The sequence below is a fragment of the Chenopodium album genome, chromosome 4, assembly GCF_948465745.1.
Source record: "Chenopodium album chromosome 4, dcCheAlbu1.1, whole genome shotgun sequence".
Classification (NCBI taxonomy): domain Eukaryota; kingdom Viridiplantae; phylum Streptophyta; class Magnoliopsida; order Caryophyllales; family Amaranthaceae; genus Chenopodium; species Chenopodium album.
The window spans coordinates 58600336-58619487 of NC_137837.1; positions in this window are offsets into that span (position 1 = coordinate 58600336).

Here is a 19152-nt window from a genome sequence, read left to right on the forward strand (position 1 = left end):
TTAATATTGGGCACGCCTGAAGTAAAACTGGGGATATCCAAAAGAATGTTAATGTATTTACGCTTATATGTGTTTATTATTTACAGAGGAGTAATCATCGAAACTTTCACTAATCGGTGGATTGTTTTCCTAATATAAAGGTTATAAATACCCTTTAATCATGTTGGAGTTTTGAGTCCATACTCTCTAATTTCCTAGTTTGAAGGCAATGCACAACTTCCATTAGCTTCCATATTAATTTCTTTTTTATACCCTTAATGGAAAACATTTTATACACGTGATCTATATTGTAGTCAAGTCTTGTATTTGTCAATTGTCTTGATAAACCAATTAAATTCGATATTTGGTTACGCCCAAATATTATTTAGGGATATCTAAATTGGAATTTTATATTACGTTAAATTGGGGAAATATAAAAGAAATGTTAAAATTGGGCACGCCTGAAGTTAAATTGAGGATATCTAAAAGAATTTTAATGTATTTATGCTTATATGGGTTTGTTTTCTACAGAGGAATAATTATTAAAACTTTCACCAATCGGTGGATTGTTTTCCTAATAAAAAGGATATAAATACCCTTTAATCATGTTGGAGGTTTGAGTCCATACTCTCTAATTTTCTAGTTCGAAGCCGATGCACAACTTCTATTAGCTTCCATATTAATTTCTTTTTTATACCCTTAATGGAAAATATTTTATACACGTGATCGATATTGTTGTCAAGTCTTGTCTTTGTCAATTGTTCTCGTTAACCAATTAAATTCGATGTTTGGGTACGCCTAAACAGTATCTAGGGATATCTAAATTGGAATTTTATATTATGTTAAATTAGGGATATCTAAAAGAAATGTTAATATTGGGCACGCCTGAAGTTAAATTGGGGATATCTAAAAGAATGATAATGTATTTATGCTTTATATGGGTTTTTTTTTCTACAGAAGAGTAATCATCGAAACTTTCACCAATCAGGGGATTGTTTTCCTATAATAAAAAGGATATAAATACCCTTTAATCATGTTGGAGTTTTGAGTCCATACTCTCTAATTTCCTAGTTCAAAGGCGATGCACAACATTCGTTAGCTTCCATATTAATTTCTTTTCTGTACCCTTAATGGAAAACATTTTATACACGTGATCTATATTGTAGTCAAGTCTTGTATTTGTCAACTGTCCTAATCAACCAATTAAATTCGTTATTTGGGTACGCCCAAATAGTATTTAGGGATATTTAAATTGGAATTTTATATTATGTTAAATTGGGGATATCTAAAAGAATGTTAATATTGGGCACGCCTGAAGTTAAATTGGGGATATCTAAAAGAATGTTAATGTATTTACGCTTAATTGGGTTTGTTTTATACAAAAGAGTAATCATCAAAACTTTCACCAATCGGTGGATTGTTTTCCTAATAAAAAGGATATAAGAACCCTTTAATCATGTTGGAGTTTTGAGTCCATACTCTCTAATTTCATAGTTAGAAGGCGATGCACAACTTTTATTAGCTTCCATATTAATTTCTTTTTTATACCCTTAATGGAAAACATTTTATACACTTGATCTATATTGTAGTCAAGTCTTGTCTTTGTCAATTGTCTTGATAAACTAATTAAATTCGATATTTGGGTACGCCCAAAAAGTATTTAGGGATATCTAAATTGGAGTTTTATATTTTGTTAAATTGGGGATATCTAAAAGAAATGTTAATATTGGGCACTCCTGAAGTTAAATTGGAGATATCCAAAGGAATATTAATGTATTTACGCTTATATGGGTTTGTTTTCTATAGAAGAGTAATTAATCATCGAAACTTTCACCAATCGATGGATTGTTTTCCTAATAAAAAGGACATAAATACCCTATAATCATGTTGGAGTTTTGGGTCCATACTCTCTAATTTCCTAGTTCGAAGGCGATGCACAACTTCCATTAGCTTCCATATTAATTTCTTTTTTATACCCTTAATGGAAAATATTTTATACACATGATCGATATTGTATTCAAGTCTTATCTTTGTCAATTGTTCTCATCAACCAATTAAATTCGATGTTTAGGTATGCCCAAATAGTATTTAGGGATATCTAAATTGGAATTTTATATTATGTTAAATTGGGGATATCTAAAAAGAAATGTTATTATTGGACACGCCTGAAGTTAAATTGGGAATATCTAAAAGAATGTTAATGTATTTACGCTTTATATGGGTTTGTTTTCTACAGAAGAGTAATCAACGAAACTTTCACCAATTGGTGGATTGTTTAACAATGGCGGATTGCTATTAAAAAAAAGGGTCGGGGTGAAGCTAAAATAAGAGAGTTTGAACAAAGTTTTCCATTGATTTTGTACTCCATGAATAAAGGGAAAAATGATTATATGAAGCCAAATTTTTTATTATATGATTATCAATTTAATTATGAAATTAAACAAAATATAACAATTTAATTAATTTAAACCATAAGAATGAATGTTGTAGGTTGAACATGAAGGTTTATTATAATAGAGGTTGAAGATGAATATAAGATATTTTTGTTCAATTTTATAAAAGAAGCAAAAAAAAAGGAAAAATTGATTCTAATAATCTGACGTTTTTTATGGTTCTTTTTTTTATTAATCCAACCTTTTGATTATCCTATAATAATATAAGTTTTAGGGGGTATTCTATTCTATTAGGCCAAGGTGACTTGCGACCTGTTCTTCGGGGGTTTTTTTTTCATTTTCGATTTTTTTAAGTTAGAAATTTGAAAATTATTTTTTTTAAAAAATTTTAAAAATCAGCCCTTCCCTTCCCCCATTGATTCCGGCAGCCCGACCACTCCCACTTCTTCCCCTTGAGCTCCCTTTACTGGCGAACCCCTCCCCCTTCCCCTCTATTTCCGTCATTCTGGCCAGCCCTCCCCCCAGCCACGCTTCACCTTATAAAACCCAAGAATCCCAAATTAACACCCAGAATTTTAAATCAAAACCCAGAAACAAGGGCTAGTTCTTTTTGCTTCAATTTCGAGAGTAGACATAAATACTGATTTCGAAGAAGATGATTTGATGTTTCCAGCAATTGAACCTTCAATTTGAGGCATTCATTGGGTAAAGAAAGTCCCATAGTATGATCTTGCAAAATCCTAATCAAATTGGGGGTAAATTCTAAGGTTTTGAACATTGAAGATCTCCTGCAAATGGAGGGATATTGAAATAGAGAGAGAAAGAAAGAAGAGGGATTTGGGGAAGAGAGAATTTGAAAAAACAAATCTGAGGTGGGTTGGGTGGGGGGGGTTTTTGATAGTTTCGATGGTGATGGGGGTTTCTGGGTTTAGGGTGTCGGGATTCTGGGTTTGGGGTGTCGGGATTCTGGTTTTCGACCAAGCTGGTGGCTGATGGGGCGGGGTTCCTTGCTGCCGGAGGTGGAGGTGGAGGTGGTTGTATGGTGGGCAAAGGGCTGGCCGAAAATGGAGATGGACTCATGGAGGTGGAGCCATGGATTTTTTAAAGGGAGGAAGAAGATGAAGAGGAAATGAAAAAAAAGGAAAAAAAAGTTTTATAAAAAAATAAAAAAAAATTGTGGACAAATGAAAATGCAACACGTGGCAAATGACTAATTATTAGACATGATGACTGCGTAATGACTTGATGACTGTGTAATGACTAGACTTGATGACTGTGTAATGACTAGACTTGATGACTGTAATGACTTGATTACTAGACTTGATGATTGTGTAATGACTTGATGACTGTGTAATGACTTGATGACTAGACATGATGATTGTGTAATGACTTGATTACTAGACTTGATGACTGTGTAATGACTTGATGACTATGTAATGACTTGATGACTAGACTTGATGACTTGAATGTCTAGGATTAGTCAATTAACAAATAAACGGTTGAGATGTAATCTCTTATTGTAGTCGACCATAGTCGTCCGTAGTCGAAGACTACGGTAGAAAATTTAGGTAAGAGTTACCTAATATCCTATGTTATAAATATTTTAACTTTCACTTAGGTATGTGATACCAAGTTGCAAGTGCTTAACATTATCAATGTCGCGCAGGATCTGCAAATAAGTGAAGCTAGCAATAGAAATGGAGCGAAGGTGCACTAGAAGTGTATGAGTGGCCAGAGATAGCTTCATAGTTTTATTTTCTGATTAGTTTATCATGATTTTGGAACAATTTCTAGTTTTTTGATGAGACAATTTTCAGTGTTGGTTTGAATACTGATTTGGTTTTTACTTGGCTTGGACAAGTGTTGATCCATGACTAAGGTAATAAATTGTTTTCATTTTGCTTGATATGAGTTAAATTTTGTTTTATGACATTGATATAAGTAGATCACAAAAGCAAAATTAGATGATTTAAAGATAAACTTACTTACAACAAAGTAAGGTTAGGTCATATAACCAATTTGCACATCCAAAGTAACAATTGGATGGACTCTTATTCTAATTTGATTATGAATCACTTGAGAATTAAAATTCATGCTTAATAAGGTAAAATGACCAAGTTGTCGTTTAGTTGAAAGGGTAAAAGAGCCAAAATAACCTTTTGGAACTCAAACATATAATGCGTGTGAACCAATAAGTTCAAGAATTAGCAAAGAGATTTAACTATTTCATTGTTTTTACTAACGATTTAAGTAACTATATTGATAATTACTTAATGAAGTAAAGCTTTGAATCATTGAAATGTTCAAAAAATTTCAAAATGAAATGTAAGATCAGGTTAAGATGAACAATTTAACACTACAATATGATTGTTGTGATAAATATTTAACTCAAAATCAATGATCATCTAAAAAGGATTTGTTGAATTAATTCACAATCCAGAAACATTACAATTCAAATGTATGTTATAAAGAAGGAATCAAACTTTGCTTGTCATGGTTCGATCCTATATTAGCTTTGATGATTTACAAATATCATTTTGAGGACATGTATTATAACAATAATTGTGAATATACTAAACAGAAAACTTAACCAAAGCAGTAGAAAAGATGTCATACGAGTTATGAACTGGAAATATTTCAAAGTTATCTTTTCCAAACATGATTAAGGTTTATGAAATCAATGTAAAGTGTTTACAAAGATGACATAATAGACCCTAAATCAACATAAATAGTTCTTCATGGGTTTTCTCATGGAAACTAAGAGGTATTATTCCACAATTGCGAAGAAAACAAAGTGTTTGTTGCTCTCGATAATGTTATTATAGAAAGAAATCTCTTCCTACAAAGCCAAGTGGGAATAAATTTAGATCTCGAAGAGATTCGAGACGAGCAACAAATGGATGTGAATAACACTACATTAGAGACGAAGGCATATGAAATTAGCTAATTTGATAAACCATGTGTCGAAGCAAGCTAATTCCACTAGCGATGCTTCTATCATCCCACTTGAATGAAAAGGCTTTAAAGAGTTGAACATTTGTTTCAATTAGGCAATCAAAACAGTTTGATTTCCTTGAAAGAACAATAAAGAATCTTGTAGAGACAAGAAGTTTAGTGGGAGAAATTGGTCTTCTTGGTCATGTATGTAGATGACATACAATTCATATGAAATGACATATCAATGCTTGAATCAGTCAAGCAGTGGTTAAGGAGTTGTTTCTATATAAGAGAGTTAGGAGATGTTGAGTACATATTGGGAATCAAGATCCACAAAGTGAATCTTGAAGAATGATTGGACAACATCGAGAGACTTATGTTGATGAGGATCTTGACAAGTTCCATGAAGCATGTCTTTAAGAGAGGATATTTTCCCATGTTTCATGGTATTACGCTTAGTAAAACTCAGTGCCTTCAAAAGCTAGTAGAGTTGAGTTGTATGGATAGTGTGCCTTATGCTTTTGCAAAAGGGTCCATTATATGTGCCATGAAAATGTACAAAGCAAGATGTCACATATGAATTGTGCATGTGTAACAGGTTTCAAGTAAATTCAGAATAAGCATACTAAAAGTTGCAAAAAGCAAATCCTTAAGTACTTGAGAAGAACTACAGGAATGTTTCTAGTTTATGGTGTTAAGAGTGAACAAGTTATCAAAAGATTATACAGATGCAAGTTTCCAAACAGGCAAGATAATTCTTGATGTTGATCTAGATGCATATTTATGTCTGAATGGAGAAGGATAGTAAGCTTGAAGAGTTCAAAGTAGAGCACTGTTGCATACCCAATATCAGAATATGTGTATTTAGCTACAGTAAGAGTAGTTAAGGAGGAAGTTTGGATCAAATTGTTCTGTGACTAAAAGGACACCTTTGCCAAAATAAAGGATCCAGAGTCACATCACAAATCCAAACAAATAGATATGAGATATCACCTCATGAGATTAATGACAAGCGGGATGTCGTGATCTGCAAAGTATTATTATGAGTGAGAAATTACTAAACCCCTTCCATAGACTAAGATATGAGAGTTATATTAAAGACTTGGATTGAAGCAAGTTATGTAATTTATATTGTGTATGTTTTGAGAAAACATATTACATAAGAAATACATCAATTTGTAGAATTATGTTTAACACAGAAATTATCATTATTTCTCTTATCTAATTATGGTTTTGGAAATTAAATAAAATGTCCAAAATAATTATTAATTGATGGGCTCATCATGTTGATGACCTGGTGAAGGAAACCCCACAGGTGAACAAAATTCATATATTATTTAAGTTCCTAGTTCAAAATCATTAAAGTGGACATAAATGATTTCAATGAATGGACACGACTAAAAAATTGGCGAAAGAGACCCAATATAAAAGACCTGTTATCTACATAACCGGTCTCTCTGGTCCAAGAGACCACTTATCATCAATAACAGGTCTCAAAATTCATTTGTTTAAGGGTAAAAATAATTAAAAGACCTATTATCTAAGACAACATGTCTCTAGCGCATTTTTAAATTTTATTTTCTTTTTAATTAAAAATAGCAGAGACCCGTTATTTAAGAAAAGCGGTCTCTCCTTTTTTCAAAAGAATCTTTTTAAAAAAATAATAATGAGAGACATGTTATGCCACTTAACAGGTCTCCCTTATTTACACAATAAAAAAATGAAACCCTAGCTAATTGCTTCACCACACCCATCTCCATTTCATTCACGCCTCCTTCTTTCTCCTTCCTACTATCTCTCTCTCTCTCTCCTTCCTTCTTCCTCCATGCCCTCTTTCTAATCCCTTCTTTCTTCTCGCTCTTTCTAACGTCTGTATACTCATAACACATTCACAGTATTTCTAGTGTGTGGATGTACACTCAATGTTTAATTTTCCCACAATTTCTGCCATAATTTGGTTTGAATCTTCATGATATTTTCAAGGTCTATTTCATTTTGTTTTAATTTCGTGCTGATGAGTGTCTTGAATCTTCATGCTATTTTAAAGATCTATAAAATTTTCCAAATTTTTTTCAATTTTTTTTGTCCTTTTATTTAAATTTTATGTGAAGAATAATATGAGGAGAAAGAAAATATGAAGAAAGTCGACACCGATAAGAATAAATTCCGACGATCATCCGCCGGATCTCTATAAAGAGGCGAAAGTTATACTCCTTGGGTTTTGCCTCTTTTTCTTGCATTTATGTCGATTTTTTTTGTTTGTTTGATGATTTAGGGTTTATGTTAGTTACAGATCTTAAATTTCGTCATTTTGTGACATTTTTTATCTTTAATTTCTTGATGATTTTGAGTATGGAATTAGTTGTTGGTTGATAATTTAATCTCTCTTCGTTGATGAATTGTGTAATTTTGGTGGTAATTTTGTTGTGAATAAAGGTTTAATTGTTGCAGTATTGAAATTTAAGCTTGTGTTGCTAATTTAATTTGAATTTTGTTTTCTTTAGTTGGTTTTTTTTTTTTTTTTTTTGTATTTTATTGTAGAAGTTACCAAGTATGAGATCATGGTGTTTAAAGAAGACTAAGAAATGCATGTCAATTTTTTAAAAAAGATTCTGTAATAATTGTTCCATTTAATTATTCTGGAGAATTAACCATTCTATTTTTTTTATGTTTTTTTTTTTTTTTTTTTTTTTTTTTTTTGTGTTTTTGCATTTGAGGTTGTAGGTAAAGATCTACAAGTTTCAAGTTTGAAGTGAAGAAATTTGTAATCGAAGAACTTAGAAGCTTGAAGTTATCTTTTAAAGAGTTTCTTTATTATTGTATTTCGTGTATAGGATTTTCAATGATATTTAATACTTCGTATTAATAATATGTTTGTAATTTGAGGTGTATGAAATTTTAAGAATTATTTTGTACGTATTATTTCAAAATTTAAAAATTGAAATTGAAATTTAAATGCAATTGAAGTTACATTGATGAATTAAATAATTTTTTTTATTATAAATGAGGCCAAAGAGACCCGTTAGGTTAATAAACGGTTTCATTTTTTGCTGAAAAAGAGACTGCCTTTCTTAATAGGCGGTCTCAGCTTTCTGGAAAATGAGACTGCCTGTCTAATATAGGCAGTCTTAGTTTTCCAAAAAATTAGACTGTATATCTTAGATAGGCGGTCTCGGTTTTTTAATTCTAGAGACCGCCTCTAATAAAGCATTCTCTTTGCCAAAGAGACCACTGAGCTAGAGACCGCCTCTAAAGTAGTCTCTTTGACCTATTTGGACGGGTCTCTTTGGCCAATTTTGTAGTAGTGGGACTAGCATGTAAGATTGATTGGATAGCGTAGTTTCATGGGCTATAGCGGCATAGTGATGCTCGGTCGATCACTTGGATATGCATGAATGATGCATGATCGAACTTATGACCTACCTTGATTACATTGACATGAGTAGAACATTGATTTCATTCAATGGATGTTATGAATGTGGTACATTCAAACGTCTGCCCATAACCGGAGATTATAAAGGGTGTTTCCTGCTTATTTCAAAAGTTGAGTGGGAGCCTTGTTGCCACAAGATTGGATTGAGTCTACTTATTAAATTAGAAAATGTGTCATGGCCGCTTGAAGAGGGGGAATTCAGAAAATATGTAGCCGCGTTCAAATGCATTACTCTGTAATCATTTGGTTTTGTAATTCTAACGCAGATTTCAAGAAACGATTTGTAGATTAATATGATCTCGACACATGTGATGCAATCATATTATCAAATCGACACATATTGACTTAAGAAATTTGAATATTGCACACTTGTCTTAGACAAGTGAGAGATTGAAGGAATTATGTCTTCATCGTATGCAATTACTAGATATATAAATGGATTAAATTATGAAGATAATTAAGTTCGGACTTTTGGGTCGTCGTTTTATCATAGCTAGAGGTACCAACGATCTTTGGACTAGTAAAATAGTCCAAAGCCCAAATTGGACGGATCCTATAAGGTCACATAGAGGGCCTAGATCGAACACGAGAGGACGAGGCCCATGATGGGCCTCATACCCTAGTATGGCCGGCCATGAGGAGTAAGGTTGAGGTTTTTGGGATTCCTAACCCTAGTCTGATTATAATGTGATTATAAACAGACTAGGTGCCTAGGGTTTGCAGTATGCAATTAACTGATCAGTGAGATCAAACCCGAATTAGCAAACACGAGACTAACCCTTCTTAAACTCTCCTCTCTCTCAAAGCACTCTCTCTCCTCCTCGGCGCCGGTTGTGGTGGTTCATGGTGGTGGTGGTGGATCGTGGTGGTCGGCTTAGTCCATTAAAGGTGGTGATTGCGGTTTTCCTTTCTCACTCAACCAATATAATATTGGTGGACGGCTCGTTTGAAGCTCGTGGACTAAGTAGAGGAGCAACGTTTGGGGCTCTATTCTCTCCTTGATTAGTCATCAAATTGCTACGTGGAATTCATGCTTCAAAGGTATAATTATGTGTCTTGAGTGTTATGCATGTTATCTTGGGATTAGGTGCTTAATTGCATATGATTCATGATTTTCCGCAGCGTACTACCTATAAACTCCTACACTACCCATTTTACTTTTCCGGCAACACGGCAAGTGTGGCTGAATTTTATTTTTTTTCTCCAAAACTTAAGCCTAAACCACGTATATAACAACCAGCCTAGCTAATCTCCTTTACAACATCTCATTGATAGAGGAATAAACGTGTCGTCAATTGTCTATCCCTAGATCAAACACAATTTATAACAACCTAAACAAACCTAATACGAGTATAAGGCAAGTATAGGGTCGAACCCAAAGGAGTGAGTCGGTATTAACTTTAACCTAAATCAAGCTACTTCGAAGATTGTAGTGAGAAAATGGTTGGTACTATGGTAACAAAGCTATATTAATCAAGTAATTCAAGAAACTAAACACTAGGGATGAAGGTTCCACATGTAAGTTCAATAATCATGCTAATTGATAGTTCATTCAATTGATTCAAGCATTGCAAAGGACAAACAATAGTAGCAATCAAAAGAATTCAAAAGCTATCTCCTAGAGGCCAAGCTAGGGGTCACTATGAATGGCTAATCAAGGAAAATCACAATCAAACTCAAACCATTAAAGCAATTCTCAAATTGATGGTTCATGTCATTAAGAATTGCAATGCAATCTAGATTAATCTTATAGGTTGATCACTCCTAATCTAATTAATCACATGCAAAACTATGTCAACCAATTTAATTGCAACAATTCAATCAATCAATGATCATCAACTAGCACAAATCATCAATCAAGCATGCTTCCCCTTCTCCTTAGCAACTAATCTACTCACTAATCATGGTGTATCTCAAGAACAAATCACTAGAAATTGCATTGATCATCATTCTAAATCAAAATCAAGAGAAAACAATATAAACTACAATATCAAATTCAAATCCAAGGAAATCAAACAATCAAAAATGAATCTAAGACAAATAAGTAAGAGATGAACTAAAAGAAGAGATTCTCACTAATATTAATGATTGCAGATGAAGAAATCCAAGCACAATTGAACCAATGTTGAAATACAAATCCAAATCCAAGAACTTCTCTCTAAATTCTCTTTTACTTCTCTCTCTAAAACTAAGCTAATGAAAAATTATCTAAAAGTTAGTTTTCAAAAAGGAATTACAAGTGTATATAGGCAAAGAAGGAAAACAGGTTCCCCGCGCCCTCTCTAAGGAATCCCGCGCCCGCGGGGAAATGGGTACGGAACCCATAACAAACTCCGCGGGCTGTCTAGGGAGCACCCGCGCCCGCGGGTCTTCTAGCCCGCGCCCGCGGCAAGGGCGTGGCAAATCCCCTGCTCCCAAAGAGTAATCAGAGGCCCACGGTCTCTCTAATCTTGGGCGCTCTCTCCAGTCTAACCGCACCTGCGGGGAGCCCGCGGCCAGACCGCGGAGAGTTCTTGGTCAATTTTGGCTAATTTGGTGCAACACATCCCGCTACGGCGGCCTTCAAGACTTGCGCCCGCGGCAACCTGGCAAAGGCTGATGCCCCCTCCAAGGCCTCTCCAAGCCCTCTCTGAGCCCTCTCCAAGCAGATTGCTTCCTCCTTGCTTAGTAAATATAGCTCATCTTGATCCCTTTGCAAAGACAAATCCTAGGTACCTACAAGAGTAAACAAAGGAAAGGAATAAAAGGGAAAAAGGGCCAAATAAAAGGAAAACACAAAAAACACAAAGAAAGAAGGAAAGAGAGGAACTAAAGGAAAAAGGACCAAAAATAAGATAAAAAAGCATGAAAAAGGGATGAAATCATCCTAAAAGACTACCCTATGAGTGTCATAAATGACACTCATCAAATTCCCCCAAGATAGACTTTTGATCGTCCCGAGCAAAACAAAGGCTAAAAAGGAAAAAGAAGGGCTTATTCTAAATAAAAAGAAAAAGAAGGAGGTGAGAATATACACTAACTCACTTTCGTAGGAATCACGGTCAATTTTAGCAACAAAAGACAAGCCATTTAAACCCCTAGATCGCCTTAGAAGACGAGTGATGCTCTCGTAAAGGTTTCCTAGAGATAACCTATAGCTCTTATTAAGAAAAACAAAAGAAGAAAAAATGAGGCAAAATACAAGAATAAAGAGCAAAGTTTGAAAAACAATTAATCAAAATTCTTTGTGAAATGGACTTTACAAAGTGACTATAATTCAAATGAATAACAACCTTTCTAAAGTTAATCATGGTATGCACGTTATAAGATACCTAAGGTTGATTGAAACATAAATATGCTAAGCATAGGAACTAGTTGTCACACTCCACTTTCATCCCAAACGATCTTACCGCATTCCCCCTACTAATCTCAAATCTCCCCTTAGTGAGCATCTCATGGGTTCCGCGAAGGAACCGGAAAAAGATCAAATTTTGGGATACTCGACATCTTGACCACGCATCCTCTTTCCTTAGGCTATAACCCATGATTCCCTCCACCGATGAATGACTCAACCCCTAGGTCAAAAGGTCTTCCCAAAGGTTGTAACGTAAGGCAAAAAGGGTTAAGGTAGGCTTAATTTAAAATTTGGTGGTTAACCTAAATTGTGAAGCAAAGATTGCGCATTTCTTTACACCATAACCAAGCAATCACCAAACAAAAATACCAACACCCCCAAGCTTATTCAAATCTAATATCACAAACATATACACAAAAAGCGTGAGAATGCTCCCCCCCCCCCCAAGCTTCAATGGAGCATTGTCCTCAATGCTAAAAATAAAAGAGTACTCACACAAAAATATTTTTTGCATTTTTGCATTTTTCACTTTTTTTATATATTTTTTTTGTTTTCTCTTTTGTTTTATTTCTTTAGTAGTGCTTGTCCTCGCCTCTTTTAACTTTGGACGGCTTTTATTTTCAAACTTGCATTTATTTTGTCCTTGCCTTTTTGAATTGGGACGGCTTTTTACTAGACATCTGCCATTATTCACAATGTATATACAACACAAACTTGCTCATAAACATGAACCAAGTTCCAAACTTATAGACCAAAATCTCCAACAACAATGACCATTGCTTCATAAAAACCAAAAAAAAAAATAAAAATGAAAATGAAACAAAAGGCTCAAGAACTAAAGATGTGACTTGAAAAGAAGGGAAAAAAGGCTCAAAGGGCTAGCAAGTAGGCAAATGTATCCCAAAAACCAAAAGTAAAAAGAAGGACACTATCCTAGTAAAAGGAAAAATACCTCCCCGAAAAGATGCCTTTGTCCTCCCTAGGTGGTTCGGTCTCGGTCTTAGGAATCATATGTTAAGATTCTAGATTAGGTTTGCAAAAGTCAAGGATCCACGCCGCTCATACAAGAATATGTTGAAAGCTTGAAAAAGTATGAATCTCACATGGTTGTAGCAAAAACTCACTAAGGTTATCAAATCGAAGATAGGGAGCAACTACCAAACAAGCCACAAATAAGTGGAATCCGGCTTCACGATCCCCCTAGTTCTATACAACTACCTTAGCATGCTTTATCCTAGAATCAACCAAACTTATTCTCAAACCCTACATACCATGACCACCTAGTAAGATTATTATTCAAAAGCAAGAGTCCATTGTTTACAAGTCCAAGTCAAAATATAAAGAGTGAAAAATAAAGCCTCAAAAAGCTATGTACAAAACCAAGAACAAAGAGAAAAGAAAAGAGAATAAAATATGGAAAGCAAATATAAAGGAAAAGTAGGAGAACAAAGAAAAGGACAAAGATTCAATCATAACACGTATTTCCCAATCGACATGCAAGCGGTCAAATGGCCACATCGCCAAAGACCCCAAACACACTAGGTGTTATAATCATACATCCTCGAATCGTTCAACTCTCCTAAAACTAATCCTAATCTAAGCAACCAAGAAAAGTAAAGGAATAAAAGTAAAGAGATAAAACAAGAAAGGTCTCACCAAGCGTCCAAGCTATGCTACAATAACCAAGGGGCAAGAACGAACTCCTTCAAGAAGCTTCGAGGACCAAAGCATAAGCTACGAGCAAGGTGAGAAAAAGAAAAGGACTATATACAAAATGAAATTGTTAGTAACTTCCAAACTAAAGAAAAAAAAAGAAAGCTTACTTGAAAAATATGTACAAAAACCTAAAGAAACCATCATCATCATCATGATCAAAAGAAACCTCAAAACATCATCATCAAAATCAAGACAACAAGACAAACATCATACCAACTAGACTACCAAGAGCGAAGCAAGAAAAATCCACCAAATCCTTTTCAAACACATCCCCATGAGTCCAAGATTCCTCCCCCAAAACCTACCCTAAAACATCCTTTTTTATTCCCCCCTCACAAAATAAGGGCATCGACCGCGATGCTAAAAAACATGCAAAGCTAAAAGGGAGGAAACAAAAAGGAATCAAACAACCAAGGGGGGAACTATTGGCCACTAGGGCCGGCACCACCATCACCCACATCCCAACCTCCGGTGAAACCGGGAGGGAACCCATAACGACCCTTGAAAAGGTTAAGTTGGGATGTGGACAATTGGTCAAATGGCTCGGGCTGTATACAGAGCTTTGGGTGAGTGGGGTGAACATAGTAGTAGTCGGGGTCACCCCGATAATCACTCCCCTTCCCCCCCAAAACTCGGTAGTCATAATGACCGGACTCATCTAGGAAGTCACACCTCGGCTCATCGGGGTGTGTAACCCTGGGCCAATAAGGGTACGTGGGGAGGTTGTCACCACCCCAAGATGGAACAGGCCCTTGTTGGGGCGACACATATGGGTAGTTCACCGGAGGAGTGACCTCCCCCCTACGCACACTAGCGTCATATAGGGTGCTAGTTTGAAAAGACAAAGTTTGATGGTTGGAATACATACCTTGCATGCTCAATTGCATGCGCTCCATATGCTCTCGCATAGCCTCCATCGCACGGAGATAGACATCTCCTTGGTAGTCATGTTGTTAATGTTGTTGTCTTCTTCTTCTACTTTGCTGCGATTGTTGTTGTTGTTCATGTTGAAATTGTTGTTGTTGTTGTTGTTGTTGTTCTTGCTCTTCTTCTTCTTCTTCTTCTGCTTCTCCTTCTCCACCTTCTCCATCTTTTAGGATGTTTTTACCCTATTTTCATAGCTTTCTTTTATTATTTTGGTCTTTTCTCCTTTAGTTTCTCTATTTCCTTCTTTCTTCGTGTTTTGCTTTCCTTTATGTGGATTTGTTCGTGTTTTCTTTTTATTTGGCTCTTTTTCTCTTCTATTTCCTTTCTTTGTTTACTTTTGTAGGTACTTAAGGAGTTGATTTTGTAGAGGGATCAAGAAGAGCTATAAAGACAAAGCAAAGGAAGAATAAATATCCTTGGAGAGGGCGCACATCTTTTACCAAAAGCCGCGGGCGCGGGTCTCGAAGGATTTTTGGCAGTAGTGCCCTGCGCCCTTGACGCAGCCTAGCCACGGGCGCGGCTGACTTTGAGAGGCCGCTGCGATATGGAGAGACCACGGACCCCTGAAGTGTATTTTGTAGGAAGGCATTTGCCGCGCCCTTAGCCGCGGGCGCGGGGGTTGCCCAGATTTCCTGCGGAGTTTGTTATGGGTTTCGTACCCATTTTTCCGTGACTGCGGGATTTCTTGGAGTGGGCACGGCCGATCAGTTTTTCTTCTTTGTCTATATATACTCTGTATTTCCTTTAAGAAGATAATTTTAGATAATTTTCATTTACTTATTTTTTAAAGAGAGAAGTTAGAGATAAAGTAGAGATAGAAGTTCTTGGATTAGGATTTGTATTACAACATTGCTTCAATCAAGTTTGGATTTCTTCTTCATATCAATGAAAGTTTGTGAGATTTCTTTCCTTTGAATTTACTTTTATTTCAATTTCCTTTAGAACTTGAATGTTTGATTTGAATTTTAGTCTAGGTTTGAGAAATTGTTGAACGATTGAGTTCCTTCTTGATTAAACTTGAAATGAATATGTTTGCGATCAAATTTGTTTTGTTTTCCAAATTTACCATGATTAGTGAGTAGATTAGTTTCTAGGGAGAAGGGGAAGCATGATTGATTGATGATTTTTGCTAGTTGATGATCATTGATTGATTGAACTGTCGCAATTAAATTGGTTGACATAGTTGTGCATGTGATAAATTAGACTAGGAGTGATCAACCTATAAGATTAATCTAGATTGCATTGCAAATTTCAATGACATGAACCCTTGATTTGAGAATTGCTTTAATTGATTGAAGTTTTGTGATTTTCCTTGTTAGCCATTCATAGTGAACCCTAGCTTGGCTTATAGGAGATAGCTTTTGGATTCCATTGATTGCAACTATTGTTTGTCCTTTAATTAGGTTTGGTTTTGGAGAGACATAATTGAATCGATTGAGTGATCTATCAATTAGCAAAATCATTGAGCTTGCATGTGGAACCTATATCCCTAGTGTTTAGCATATTGAATTTCTCGATTTATCTAGCTTTTTGATACCTTAGTACTAACCATAACTTTCTACAATCTTCGAAGTAGCTTGACCTAGGCGATAGCTTGCACCTACTCATTCCTTTGGGTTCGACCCTTGACTTACCATATACTCGTATTAGGTTGGTGACGAGGGGTGGAACTAGGTCGTTGAAACTAATCCTCCCTCGATCAAACTAAATTTATAAACACTTAACCAACCTACATACTAGTATAGAGGCAAGTCAAGGGTCGAACCCAAAGGAACGGTAATGTTCAAGTGCTCTCAATTATGCGCCTAAGCTAGGTTGAAGTCTAAGGATAAAAGGTAAACACTAACCAACTAACAAACAAAGAAACTAAACAAATAAAGTACTAGGAACGGGGATCAACAAGTAATCATGACAATTGTAGCAACTTGGAAATGCATGCAAGTCAATGGTAGTGAAGACTAATGGCAAGCTCAATCAAAAGAGTCAACAAGCTATCTCCTAGAGGTCAAACTAGCGCCAACTACGAGAGACTCTAACTAGGAGCATCACTAATCAAGCTCAATCGACAACTGTAATTCCTAAATCAATGGTCCGTATCATTAGAAACTACAATGCAATCTAGCATAATTCTCAAGGCCTAATCGAATTGCACACATGCAAACTTCCATTAATCACTTTAATCTCAACAATTAATCAACACAATCCCCAAATTAAGCATAATCAATCAATCATACAAGTTTCACCCAATCCCTAGCCAAACAACTACTCTAACATAATCATCTACTCAACAAACAACTAAAGAAATCAAGAATCAACCATATATGAAGAACAACTACACTAATCAAGCATCAAACATTAAAATCAATCCGAACAAACATTAATATTAAACAAAGCAATAAAATGAGATAGAGTTAAGAATGCTCATTGATAATAGAGAAGATCTTCACACAATTGTCAACATTGAATCTTCAATCTCTCAATCACCATTAAAATTCCTCACTTTCTCTCTCAAAAATCTACTCCTAAACTAACCCTTAAACTAGAGAGAGAAGCCCTCAGCTAAGCTAAAATTATGATCAAAATCTAAAATGAAACTTGCTCTCAAACTTCTTGCCCCAAAAATTGGGTTACAAAGGTATATATAGGAGGCGCGAACAAAAACTGAGCAAGACGAATACCCAGAGAGGCGCGGCCGTGCGGGCAAGGAGGCGCGCCCGCGTTGATCTGGGTTTCTTCGATCTTTCTCGCGGCTTCGTGCGTTCGCTAAGGTCTTCAAATGAACGCATAATATGATGATGATGAACACTAAGAGAGACAGTCCCAAAAGCACTTGATTGTGGGTTCAACACCCCATCTTCATGAGAGCACGGATTGAGAGCGCAAGAGCTAGAACTTGGAGAATCCACTTCCTTGCATCTTGAGCTTTCCAATTGCCATGAGCTCGCTCCAAAAGCATCTTCCACCTTTGTGATCCATCCATAATAAGACCCAAACCTCGTATAGTACCTACAACCACGAAAAGAAAGCAAATAAAGGATAAAAGACTAGAAAAACCATCAAAATGCACAAAACCACAACATAAGAGAGCAAAAGGTAAAACAAAGAGCAAAAGCATAAAATTAAACATTTATTAAGAAAGAAAGCTATGAAAAGAATGTAAAAACAACCTATATGCTCATCAAATGGGTGCCATTTATGACACCCATCAAACATCCCCAAGCTTACCTTTTGCTCGTCCTCGAGACAAAACCAAGGGAGAAATGTGAGCTTATTCAAACAAACAAAAAGAATAGACGAGATGAGAATATACACTAACTCACTTTCGTAGGAATCACGGTCAATTTTAGCAACTAAAGACAAGTCATTTAAACCCTTAGATCACCCTAGAGGACGAGTGATGCTCTCGTAAAGGTTTCCTCGGAGATTAACCTTTAACTCTCGTAATAATACAAACATGACAAAGCATGAAAAACAGACCAAAATACAAGAAAAGCAAACAAATATTCATGAAAGGAATTTTCCAAATGTACAAGCACAAATGAATGCAAATCTTTCTAAACAAGTAAGGGAGTGCACGTTCTAAGAAACCTAAGGTTGATAGAAACATAGGACATGCTGTAAGGAGGGTGATCCCATCGTAAGGGGGTCCTTCCTTAGATGCCCATGGCCATTTAAAAGCCTAGGACTTTACACTTGTTAGGGTGTATTAGGATTTGAATTCATGACTTTTGGGGGACCTTGAATTAGAATTGATTCTATCATCACGCTTTTTTATAAGAAACAAGTAGGGAGTCGCCAATGAGTTTTAGGAAAACTCATAAACCTCGTTCATGCCTTTCTTCCATGTGGAGTTCATGGATTAATTAGCACGAATCATAAGTTTACCCATGCCCAAATTGGTCTACATAAACCAGAAATGAGTTCGGGAGAGAGGGTACTAAAATAACGTTCCCTTTAGGAGGAATCGCTATCCTAGCCCTAGTGCGGCCTCTACTAGCTCTTCATTTTTTACAATTTCATCACCAAACAATATATGCAACGCGATACCTAAAACTAAGTTAGCTGATTTTATTTCCACACGTGTAGGGAATATTTCAAGCGTTAATCCCTAGCTTGAACCCCACTGTGATCATACACTAAAGTACGGTGGCGTCCAAAGGGAAATGAAAGTGCAGCTGGTACTCAAGAAGGGGGGGTTGAATTGAGTACAGGGCAGTGTTAGGAATTATTGGATTTTCTTCTATTTATGTAGGGGGACCAGGTGATGAACTGGTCCTGCAGCGAAAACAGAAAATACAATAAATAATCAACACAAAGATTTAACGAGGTTCAGCTCAACTCTGAGCCTACGTCCTCCACTACCCTAATTACTTTTATTAATCAACTCTGAAAAACAAAAGCAATTACAAATGATCACACTCGTGATCCCCACA